Below are 13,428 nucleotides of genomic sequence, written 5' to 3'. Positions count from 1 at the left end.
TAAATCACTCTAGAGGGAAAAAGAAGAAATATTTGTACACAGAAATTAGCGACTTTTTAAAAAGACACAATTCATGAATCGGGCCGAAACATCTGGAAGCCCCAACCTTCACCCACAATAATAAACATGAAAAAAACAAAGCATAAAAACACATATAAAATAAACTTCAAGAACGTGAAAATTAAAAGAAGAATCAGACTAGAAAAAAACTGGTAAAAATGCAATAATGAATCAGGTCAATATTCGTAAAGTGCTGCGGAAAAAGTTGGCTATAAATAAGCAAGTGTAGTAATTAAAAAATAATCTAATTAAATAAAATATGCTAAATGGGAAAAGAGCGCTTACAAAAAAGAAGCATTCATATGATGCCAAGAAATAGATGGTTAAGGACCACGTAGAGCTGTTGCCTTGGGTAAGGACAATATAACGGCCGGGTAATTTGTAAGGGTAAATTTTAGCATTGGGATGCAACTCGTTACACGTGTAAGGAGAGCAGAAGAGCAAACATATGGCACAGCTAAGACCCAGCAATATCTGTGCGAAACGTGGAAAAGGAACTGTATACAGTAGACAACTCGCATGCAGACACCGCGTATAGACATATATTATATGCTATCTATACATATAGTATAATAAACGGCACTTTGCATGTAAATAACCAATTGTTTGTGAGAACAGAGAGGGGGAGGCAGATTAGAAAAACAATTTACCAATCTTTGTCTCTTGTCACAGTCTAAACTTCCAGAGTAATGTGAAGGAAAGTGATAGCTGGCTTTTAGCACACTCTGCGTGTCTCTCACCCACCTTCAAACCCAATAAATAAGCGATTTTACCTTGTTGTTGTCATTATGCTGTGTGAATGAGGCAAATAACACTTTAAAGCAGCTTAGCTGAAGATATCTTGCTGTGCTAGGACTTAATACACCAGTGATTGTGCTGATATGGGTGTGGGCTACAGGCTTGTTTTTTTTAAGTATTCATCATGAATTTACCATAGGGGGTTCACAAGGGTCACCTCAGTATTACAGACTCCGACGGCACAATTTTTGCTTTTGTTTGTTCTTGCGCTTCTCCTTTGGAAATCACAAATTACAGTTACAAATTGTTTCCCTAAATAGTGCACTTTCCCTCTCCTGGTGTTTGTTAGCCTCATTTTACTGAGATATTTAACTATTTAGCAATGGACGTTTATCCAGCAAGTTTAACCTTTCTAATATGCTTTCCAGGATAGAGTGATTCATCACACTTGTCTCAGTAATTGCCTTTGTTGTGAACCCTGTAACACATTATCGTATTGCGGAAGCATGATCTGCTGAGTTTATTAATTACTGGCTCTCACTAACACTGTGTAAGATGATGTTTGGGAAAAGCTGTCTCTCAATCTGTTGCCTTTAAATAAGGACAGTGGAGCTTAGCCGTGCAGCACAGTTGCCAACTTTTTTTTTTTTTTTTCTGGACAGATTGTCAAAAAATTACTTAGAGGCAATATTTCTTACGGACACATTGGAAAACCATAATAAATCAATATGATTATAAATGATATTTGTCTACACACCAATATTCTAATATAAAGACATTATTTGCATTCACAGTAAACTGTAAAATGATGATAATTACATTCAAAATAATCTGTATAAGTTTCTTCAGCTTTTAAAGAATCACAGGCGCCTTAAATTTTTTTTTGTACGGACAGGACAAAAAAGTGCAGTATTTGTGCAGATTGTCCTGGAGTTTCCGGATGGTTGGCAACCCAGTCATGCAACTTTTGTCAGTCCTGCAAGTTTTGAGAATGCATTAAACTGGGTTTACATCTACAGTCTTATGTGTCTTCCAATTAATTGTTCCCATGTCTAGCAATAATTGCTGCGTGTAAATGAGCTGAAATAATCACTGCCATTGTAATTGAAATTAAATCAACATTTTGGATTTTCAGACAAGCCAGATTGTGGCAATGGCTGCATGTAAAGGCATCACTGGCCTACCAATGTCAAAGTAATAATAATAGTAATTGTTCTTTCTATAGCGCCAACATATTCCTCAGCGCTTCACAATTCAGAGGTTTATATACATACAAACATTCATATGTAGCAGTTAAAGAAAATAGAATAATTAATACAAAAATAATGCCAACCCTACTTGAAAGAATTTACAATTGAGTGAGGTGGGGGTAACAAGGTATAGGTGCTTATTTACAATGACGGCCCAGCCATCTAAAAAAAATGGAGGATTGATAAAGGCTGCATGAGCCAGTCACCAGCCAGTCTTTGTGATACTTTTGGGTGCAGTGGAGTCTGATGGATAGTTATGTTCTGAGAAGTAGTGGAAGGGCTCTATGTGCATTGACTTCGATTATGGAAGTTGATAGACCACCCAAAAAAGATGTGTTTTTAGGGAGTGTTTGAAGCTGTCTAAGTTGTGGTTCATCCTAGTTTTTTAGGATAGAGCATTCCAGAGGATTGGTGTAGCTCAGGAGAATTCTTGGAGCTGGGAGTGGGAGGTTCGGATTAGTGTGAATGTTAGTCGAAAGTCATTTGCGGAGCATAGAGAATGGGTAGGGTAATAGACAGAGATGAGGGTGGAGATATAGGGGGGGTGCCGCACTGTGGAGAGCTTTGTGGGTGAGAACAAGCAGTTTAAATTGGATTCTATGATGTATGGGCAGCCAGTTCAATGACTGGCACAGAACGGAAGTGTCTGAGTAACGGTTAGCCAGATTGATGACCCTAGCTGCTGCATTTAGGATGGACTGCAGAGGAGAAAGTCTAGTGATGGGGGTGGGCAATTAATAGAAAATTACAGTAGTCAAGGCGGGAGTGGATCAGGCCACAATAATGTTTTTTGTTGTTTCCATGGTGAAAAAGGGGTGGATTCTAGAGATGTTCTTCAGGTACAGGCGACAGGAACGGGTGAGAGATTGTATATAGGAGATGAAGGAAAGATCAGTGCCAAGCATAACCACCAGACAGCGAGCCTGCTGCTTAGGCATTATCATGGAACCACACACAGAGAGGGAGATATCGGGTTTGGGGAGATTAGTAGACAGCAGGAGTAGAAGAAGTTCAGTTTTGGAAAGGTTAAGTTTCAGATAGAGAGCAGACATGATGTTGGATGTTGGTCAGGGAATGAGGTGTTGTCTGTCATCAGCATAAAGATGATACTGGAAGCCAAATTTGTTGATCGTCAGTCCAATTTGGGGCATTGTAGAGAGAGAAGAGAGGAGAGCCAAGGACTGAACCTTGAGGGACCCCAACAGTGAGAGGAAGAAAAGATGTGGAGCCAGCAAATGATGCACTGAAACAGTGCACACTGCAATAAGACATCATTCGCAACCTGCTGAAAATTTGCTTTGTGTAAGCAATTATGGATTATTTGCTCTCATCATGATCTCTTTAGAATTTAGATGCTAATGTGTTTCCCCACCAAAACATGCAAATTGTGCAAATCTGGACACTGCCCCAAATATCCTCCTTTTGATAACGAATGTGGTAGGATTATTTATCCTGTATGTGCCCAATTAGCCATTTTCCTTCCCAAGTGTCATGTTTCTCATTAGTTTTACAAGGTCTGAGGTGTGAATCGTGAGCAGGTGTGTTAAATTTGGCGTTATCACTCACACACTCCCTCAAACTGGTCACTGGAAGTCCAACATGGCACCTAATAGCAAAGAATTCTCTGAAGATCTATAAAAAAGAATTATTTCTCTACATAAAGATGTCCTAGGCGATAAGAAGATTGCCAACACTCTGAAACCGAGCTGCAGCATAGTGGCCAAGATCATACAGTAGTTTAACAAGACAAGTTCCACTCAGAACCGGCATCACCATGGTCGACCAAAGGAATTGAGTGCACATGCTCTTACGTCATATCCAGAGGTTGTCTTTTCAAAATAAATGTATGTCTGCTGACAGCATTACTACAGAGGTCAAAGGGGTGGGGGTGTCAGCCTGTCAGTGCTCAGACCATTTGCTGCACACTGCATCAAATTGATCTGCATGGCTGTCATCCCAGAAGGAAGCCTCTTCTAAAGATGATGCACAAGAAAGCCCATAAACAGTTTGCTGAAGACAAGCTCACTAAGGACATGAATTACTAGAAACATATCCTGTGGACTGATGAGACCAGGGTAAACTTATTTGGTTCAGATGGTGTCAAGTGTGTGTGGCATCAACCAGGTGGGTAGTACAAGTGTGTCTTGCCGACAGTCAGGCATGGTAGTGGGAATGTCACATTTTAGCGCTGCATGAGTACTGCTGGCTGTGGGGAGCTACAGTTCATTTAGGGAACTATGAATTCCAACATGTACTGTGACATACTGGACAAGAGCATGATCCCCTCCCTTTGAATTCCAACACACTTCCAAGATGACCACTGCCATGTTAAAGAAACTAAGGGTAAAGATGCTGGACTAGCCAAGCATGTCTCCAGACCGAAACACTATTGAGCATCTGTAGGGCATGCTTAAACAGAAGGAGAGTTGAGGAGAGCAAGGTCTCTAACATCCACCAGCTCTGTGATATCATCATGGAGGAGTGGAAGAGGATCCCAGTGGCTCCTATGAAGCTCTAGTGCACTCCGTGCCCATGAGAGTTAAGGCAGTGCTTAAAAATAATGGTGGCCACACAAAATATGGACACTTTGGGCACAATTTGTCCATTTTCACTTAGGGGTGTACTCCTTATTAGTGCATCACCTTATGTAAACATGTCCATGACTTCCATAGATAGGTTAAATACAACAGCTGTTTTTAATGTAAAATATAAATATAATTTTGTAACATCGCACGCTAAGGTTACATTTGGCTGGTATGGCCAACATTTGCATCCATTCTTTCTGTCAGTCTCCCTGTGACCTTGGCACATTACTTGCTGCTGGCATCTCTTATTTATTTATTTTGTCCTTTTGCTCTGGCTGCATCTCCTTCATCGTTGATCATGATTATTGTTGAATTTTTCACCTGTCATTGCCTGCTGTAAATCAATGATTGTCGCCTTTTCCCTTTGTCATACGAGCTGGCTGAGAAGCCCTTTGCCTTGGAAATGATCTGCGCCTTGGTCCTCCATTCATCTATTTTAAGGGGGCTATTTCATGCACAAGTCGATCCTTTGTTCGCTGCCGGTCATATATCATTTTCCCAATCAACATCTGACATTTTGATCCGGCCAGGTCTTCAGCCAATCTCACGCTTCGCTTTTCTAGTTTTATTTTATATGTAGTCATATTTGGGCTGTTGATTTCAAAATATAAAATAGCCAATTAGAGCGTATTTAGTAGGTGACGATGGGAATGCATAGTCACTGCTGATAACCAGATTCATCCTATAATCCAGCTTTTTAATAAAGTGATTGATTGTTAGGCAGAGAAGTGTTGTATTGATTTGGGGCCATACATATTTTCTGAAGTGTGATAGATTAGGTGATTTAAATTCCCTCATTCATTAGGCTACATGTAATACTTTCAATAGTATCACCCTTTCTCCTTGAGAAAGGAATGGGAATTCTGCATCAATAATTTATTGTATGGTGCATTTCCTTGAGGCTGAACTGCACAACACCACAATATCTGAACGAGCATATACTCACATTTCATGTAGGTAAATTTCATTATATTATGTGTCTGTTTATCATATGTAAAAACACGGTATTGTCAATATGAGATTTATCCAGGATCTGTCATTCTCAAAGTTTGTAGTTTGAACCTACATGTCACCGTCACCTTTGGAATATACGTTTATATGTACAGACATACATGTTTAATCACGATATATTTTATGTGGATATTTCCTACACATACATACTGCACTTCTGCTTCAGTCTGTTGGATCCGAGAATCCCCTGTATATTGTACAATGTTGTGTCCCTATGATGAGTAATAATCATCCTTGTATATCCCTTACAGTATGAACATGATCATTTGTAAAATCCATAGTGACCTGTAAGAACATATAGTGCTCCTGCTGTTGCTCATTTTCCGTATAGAACATATTTTATATATTTTTTTATATGAGATGATCATTTGTAAAGTCCATAGTGACCTGTGACCACATATTGTGCTCCTGCTGCTGCTCATTTTCCATATAGAAGAGGTTTTATATATTTTGGTACATGGGATGATCATTTGTAAAATCCATAGTGTCCTGTGAGAACTTATTGTGCTCCTGCTGTTGCTCATTTTCCATATAGAGTGTATTTTACAAATGATCATCCCATGTACCAAAATATATAAAATACCTTCTATATGGAAAATGAGCAGCAGCAGGTGTACATTATGTGGTCACAGGTCACTATGGACTTTACAAATAATCATCCCATGTACCAAAATATATAAAATACCTTCTATATGGAAAATGAGCAGCAGCAGGTGTACATTATGTGGTCACAGGTCACTATGGACTTTACAAATAATCATCCCATGTACCAAAATATATAAAATACCTTCTATATGGAAAATGAGCAGCAGCAGGAGCACTATATACGCTCACAGGTCACTATGGACTCCACAAATGATCATCCCATGTACCAAAATATATAAAATACCTTCTATATGGAAAATGAGCAGCAGCAGGAGCACTATATACGCTCACAGGTCACTATGGACTCCACAAATGATCATCCCATATACCAAAATATATAAAGTCCATAGTGAGCTGTGAGCGTGTATAGTGCGCCTGCTGCTCATTTTCCATAAAGTATTTTATATATTTTGGTACATGGGATGATCATTTGTGAAGTCGTATATATCTGTGAGTGTATATAGTGCTCCTGCTGTTGCTCATTTTCCATATAGAACGTATTTTTCTATATTTTGTACCTGGTGTGTGAAGCATTATAAGCTAGGTATTGGCTGTTAGTCGCTATTCAGACATAGACAGGTTATTTACACGCTAATGCGCTGCCCGAGTGTTGATGCTGCATAATTTGTCCTGTATGCAGACAGGGGAATAAAGTTTAATGAAGAAAAAAGGCCGGTGTCAAACAAATGTAAGTGACAGCGTGATGCTGCCTTTGAGAGGAAGGGTAACATCCTCTTCTTTTTTTTTTTTCTTCCTTTCACAAGAAGGCAGAATATAGACAGCAGAGAGTCTTCTAAGATGGAACATTCTCTAATCAGCTTTATCATTCACATCTGAATTTATCTTATTTGAGCGAAAATGCCGATATATTAGCAAGCAAGCATGGTACGCAAGGTGACCCTAGCAACTTAATGACATAATCCATTATCCTTAATGAAGTCAATATCTTGTCTTTTAGCTGTCAGTCTGGTGGGGCGATTAATTGCAGTGTCATTAAAGTTAGCTCTCTTTTCATTTGAGCTTGACAAGTCGCATAAAACTAATGTTCTTACTTATCAGGCTTTGGAATAGAATGGAGAGGAAGGAGCGCAGCTGGGGGGGACTGCAACAGACAACGCTGCCTGTTCTTTCCAGTGACCCCTTTAGTACAATGAAAGGTGACTGCTATTTCTGAGCGTATTTATGTATACAGATCTACACACGCACTCTTCAATGTCTGCAACGGACGGGTGCAAGTAGTAAGTGCAAGTTAATATACATTAGTAAATAATCTTCACCCATTCTCTCTTTGCGGTGGGTTGTAGGTTGGGAATCGCTCGAGGACATGTACGTCAGTACTATTTATTCTGCCTTGTTGTAGTGTATGGATCGTAAGCATTTTATCCACTTTATAAATGTTGTTCAATGACAGTGTTATTTGCAGAAATATTTATGGCTTAGAATAAAGCTTTAGGGCGGCTTTGCACGTTGCGACATTGCACGTGCGATGTCGATGGGGTCAAATAGAAAGTGACGCACATCCGGCGTCACAGTCGATATCGCAACTTGTAAAACTTTTTTGATACGATGAACGAGCGCAAAAGCGTCGTTATCGTATCATCGCTGCAGCCTCCGACATTTCCATAATGCCGATGGTGTGACAGGTACGATGTTGTTCCTCGCTCCTGCGGCAGCACACATCGCTGCGTGTGACGCCGCAGGAGCGAGGAACATCACCTTACCTGCCTCCCAGCTGCAATGAGAAGGACGGAGGTGGGCGGGATGTTTACATCCTGCTCATCTCCGCCCCTCCACTTCAATTGGCCGCCTGCCGTGTGACGTTGCTGTGACGCCGCACGACCCGCCCCCTTAGGAAGGAGGCGGGTCGCCGGCCAGAGGGACGTCGCACGGCAGGTATGTGCGTGTGAAACTGCCGTAGCGATAATAATCGCTACGGCAGCTTTCACTAGATATTGCACGTGCGACAGGGGTGGGACTATCGCTGCAGCATCGGTAACACATTGTTACCGATGACGCAGCATGCAAAGCCCGCCTTAGGCCGGGTACAGATGAGCGGATGTCACGGTTTACTGCCCGCCATGCCCTCACTGCTGTCGATGAGGCTGTGAGGTCAAGTCGGGAGATGCGGGGTCATTTAGGGCATTGTGGTCTGTATATGCACTGTGAAATATGCCCAGGTGTACCTGGTCTTCATGGCCAATATTACTCTATATGATATCCCAGCTTATCCACCTGAACAAGCTTACCACCAGTCACCAGTTTGAAATGCAATATTGCTGTGTAGACCTTGTTAGAGCTGAATTATACATCGCCACCATATTTCACTGGGAACATTGGCATTTGGGCATATGTAAAAAGCAAATGTATATTTTATAGAATTGTAGAGTCTCTTGTGCACAATATGAATTATATGTCTTGTATTACTAACTCAAGGCACAAAACTCAAGTAATGTCAACTGAATGGTATGGTCTGTCATGGACACCGGTATTTATTAATTAATATATTAATTGTTAAAAATGGAAGGGCATAAGAAACACAAGATCAAGACCTCTTACACACAGCGGTGCTGGAGGTGTTCTATATCCACTGTATCCGTCATACTGCTCCATGATATGAGAGCTAATGGAACATTACATCATGTACAGAATCTGACGGAAATACGACATATGGAGGTACATTATGGGCTCAATCTGTGTAATTCTTAGGGCTCGCTCACACGAGCGTATAATATAACCGAGTACAATTCGATGTTTTATAGGATGTCATCCAAGTGCACTGCGATATGCGCAGACACAGACAATGGAGAAGATGGAGAAATTAAGTTTTCCATCTTCTCCTCAGCTATGCTCCGAATCTCGCATGAGCTTTAGCTGAGTGTCATTAACATTATCAGCCCAATTCTCTTGCATGAAAGAATATATGCCTCTGTGTACCCTTAGACCAGTGTTTTGCAAGCTCCAGTCATCGCGGCCCTCAACAAGTCATGTTTTTAGGATTTTCTTAATATTGAACAGGATGGAATCATTATCAAGGCATTACCTGTGTAAAACTGAGGAAATCCTGAAAACATGATCTGTTGAGGGCCGTGAGAACTGGAGTTTGGGAAACATTACCTTAGAAATATTTAGAAATAGTAAACGTAGGCTACATTCATACTGGTCAATATTGGGAATCCGTGTCATTAGGAATGCTAATATCTCCTGATATCTCAGTGTAAGCAGTCTGCTAATCACCCGATGAGTGAATAAAACACTTGTTCATCAGGTGAAAGGATTTTTAAGCTTGTGTAAACAGGACGTGCTGGTGAGGACAATGATAGTCCATGTGCAGAGCACACGTATTATGTGCAGAGCACACGTATTACTGATCGTTCCATGTGCATTGGAAGCGCTGTGAGCTTGTCTAAACAGGCTATTACTGCCGCAGACTGGCTGGCCTAAATACACCTTAGGACTAGACAGTATTAACATCTCTCACAGTGGCTCATGCAGGCTGGTAAATCTGCTGAATGTTTAGACTATCTATTAGTTGGGTAACTTTTTCATCACTTTGTAAGGCAAAAATCTGTAGCACACTAAGTAAATTTGTCGAGGTTTATAAGCACTCTGCACATCACCTCTTTTTCTAAGCACTATTTAAGGTGTCTAATGTGACACTTAACTCATCTTTGTATATATGTATATATATATATATATATATATATATATATATATATACAAAGATGAGTTAAGTGTCACATTAATATATATATAATCTATATATAATAGATGTGGCCAAAGAACCATACTGTAATGGAGACTCATCCCATTTCTTCGCATAGTCAGGCACCAGTTTATTCATTTGTTTTGACATTGGTCAATAATTAGGAACCCAAAGAGAGATCAAAATGCTTGTGTGTCCGGTGAAATTCTTTTGGTTGTTGGCAGCACAATATACTGTTTAGACAGGACGTGCATCTGAGAACAGTCATATTCTGTGCACACTAAACAGTTGTGCTAACTATCATTCTGAGTATTTGGTTGGCCTGTCTAAAGCTTCAATTTACCGTCTGCTAATTGACTTGTATGTAGTTAATCAGTGGTCGTTTAATGGCTTTGAAGTGTCCGTGTAAATACACTAACCCTTTAGCTAAAGTTGTATCTGTGCAGCGGGTGAGATTACATAATGGTGATACTGAAATGCTAATAAATGTGGCCGTAGTGTTCCCTATGTTCCCTGTTTTTTGACTCATCTATACATATTGGGATTGGTGGAGCTTTCGTGTTGTTTCATGTGTAGGCCCTACAGTTGTGCTGCTTGAGGCCTAAGGTAGCATTAATACTGCATTAGAAGCATTACTCCCTGCCTTCCCCCCATCTCCAGGCTCCAAGTCAGGGTGGCTGTAATTTACAGTGTGTTATCTTTGTCTATAGCCAGCAAGCTGATATGAAGTAAATCAAGGTACGAGTAATGAAAGACTGAAAATTTATTCCTTGGAGCACACTTTAAAGTGTAGTATCTGTTATAGTGGCACTGCCTGAAGATTCTGAAATGAGACTCGGCTGACACGCCATAAAGAACCTCTGAGGCTCATGTTAATGCTGTTTGTCTGGGGTTAGTAATTGGGTTCTACTGATGAGTTGTGTGAAGACAAAGTGAGAAGCCAAGTACGGATTGTAAATCTTACATTGTTGGAACAAGAAGCAATCCTAACAAATATTGATCCTTGCTTTTGGCTGCAGGCTACAGGAGGGGAGGGGAAAGAAGGCAGAGTCCTGCTGCGGCGCTGTGGTTTCAATTGCACCAATTACCTTTAGTGAAACTGACACTTGGTATGGGACATCACCAATCTCTTAAAGCGCATATTATCCATGATTAGGCTTTCTTAGAAATTGCCCCACAGAAGCGTGGGCGGCTGGTGCAGTATCTCAATTATCGCTTTCAGCCAAAACTACAAATAAAAGAACTGTACTTTGAAAGCTCCTCTGAAAGCAGCCTTTCCTCAAGCTAACTGCATTTACTTTCAGATTAACTTGCAAGGGTGATGGGGTCATGGCAGACACGTCACTTAAAATCAAGTTTATGTAACTTTACAAGAGCAGCGTCACTGTAATTTGTAGCAGTAATATTGTGATGTCTTAAGCCCCAGAGATGTGGGTCGTAGTCTTCACAACAAGGCTGGGTCTGAACAGCAGGCACATACAATACTAATGCAGGATGGCTAATTAAAAAGAATGCTGTAGAAATGTGTGTGTATACAGTATATATAATATATGCATACATACATATAGACAGTGCCACCAAACGCCAAATGTATGCTGATGTCTTAAAATGAAATACGCCTTTTTTTACCCATCTTGTCTTGTCTGCAGTGCTGGACCGTAAAGATGGCAGCAGAACGTTACAGCTAAATTTAGAAAGACACTAAACTTGGACATGAATGATAAAAGTAAAAATGTTGCACACAAAGTTTGATTGCCTGCAGAATTTTCTGCAGCTCATAAAATATACAGTGTTATAGAAATCATGCAGAGAACATAACTGAGAATCTGATTTCCGTCTGATTCTAAACTGGCAGATGACGGATAGGCTTAGCAGTGAAGAGATGGCGCCGATGCACTGATGCCAAGCGCGATAGTCCCCGCCCCCATCGCAGCTGCAGTATCCTTGTGATAGCTGCCAGAGTGAACATTATCGCTACGGCAGCTTCCCATGGACTCACCTGTCCTGTGACGTCACTCTGGCCGGCGACCCGCCTCCTTATTAAGGGGGCGGGTCGTGCGGCGTCACTGCGACGTCACACGGCAGGCGGCCAATAGGAGCGGAGGGGCGGAGATGAGCGGCATGTAAACATCCCGACCCACCTTCTCCCTTCCGCATATCCTACGGGAGCCACGGTGACGCCGGTAGGAGATGTTCCTCGGTCCTGCGGCTTCACACACAGCGATGTGTGCTGCTGCTGGAGCGAGGAACAACATCGGACCATCGCATCAGCGTAATTATGGATTACGCCGACGCTACACTGATGATACGATTACGACGCTTTTGCGCTCGTTAATCGTATCATCTAGGCTTTACACACTACGATGTCGCCTGCGATGCCGGATGTGCGTCACTTTCAATTTGACCCCACCGACATCGCACCTGCGATGTCGTAGTGTGCAAAATACCCCTAAGGCTTCTCCTGCAACCAATTGTCTTATAGTCAGACACAGGCTCAGGGGAAGGAGGAGGGGAGAATAGCTGGTCTTTGGAGACACATCAAGATTAATTCTTTAGCTATTCCTACATTTTGATTGCACGATGAGACTAAATTTGATCAAATGGGAATTAGCATTTATTTTAGAAAAATATCTATAAAGATGGAAGTTCCTCATAAATGAGGGACCATACCTGAGATAAGTTATAGCCGCAGTTTGGCTCTTTCAATGATAACTGCGCTTCACTATAATTGTAGATAATTTTGTGGAATCTGTTGTGGGCAATAAAGAATTATTGTATTTTTCAGATTATAAGATACTCCTTACCATATGACACAGCCTAGATTTAGAAAGCAGAATATAGGAAATATATTTTTCCTATTGATTAAAACTTTCCTGGTGATGTAAAGTGTATGTGTGGGGGGCGGTAATTAGCACTAATTTTGATGTAATAAGATGGAAAAGGAAAGTTATAAAATCTATTGATAATGTTTCTATGCAGTTTGTGTATTATACACATATGGCCCTGCTACATGCACATTTACACTTACATACACAGCTCTACTACATAAACAGTTACACTTACATGCACAGCTTAGATACATACACAATTACACTTACACAACTCTGCTACATGCACAATTACACTTTCATACACATACACAGCTTTGCTGCATGCACATTTACACACACACACACACACACACACACACACACACACACACAATACATTATCACATCTTGTAGTTCTTGATTGGGACCTTAACAGAGGTTGCAGACTTTCTATTCAAGTAACTGAAGGACCTTTCAGATCATGTGATCATTCACATGACCTGAAAGGTCCTGGAATTACTCATGTGAAAGGTCCCACAGTTTCATAGCTCTTGCAGTCTCCATCCCTTCAGCTCCCAGTAAGCTTCCTCTCCTGTTCTGAACCAAACATGTAGATCAGTGCAGAG

At 40.9% G+C, this 13,428-nt stretch overlaps 1 protein-coding gene across 2 annotated transcripts in view; it reads left to right on the top strand.

The window, feature by feature from the left end:
- LRMDA (leucine rich melanocyte differentiation associated) overlaps nt 1-13,428 on the top strand; it is a 1,835,625-nt gene that overhangs the window by 914,421 nt on the left and 907,776 nt on the right. The window lies entirely within an intron of this gene.

Source organism: Anomaloglossus baeobatrachus, chromosome 5, assembly GCF_048569485.1.
Source record: "Anomaloglossus baeobatrachus isolate aAnoBae1 chromosome 5, aAnoBae1.hap1, whole genome shotgun sequence".
Taxonomy (NCBI): Eukaryota; Metazoa; Chordata; class Amphibia; order Anura; family Aromobatidae; genus Anomaloglossus; species Anomaloglossus baeobatrachus.
Note: the sequence above shows the minus strand (reverse complement) of the source record. Positions and strands in the feature narration are given on the sequence as shown.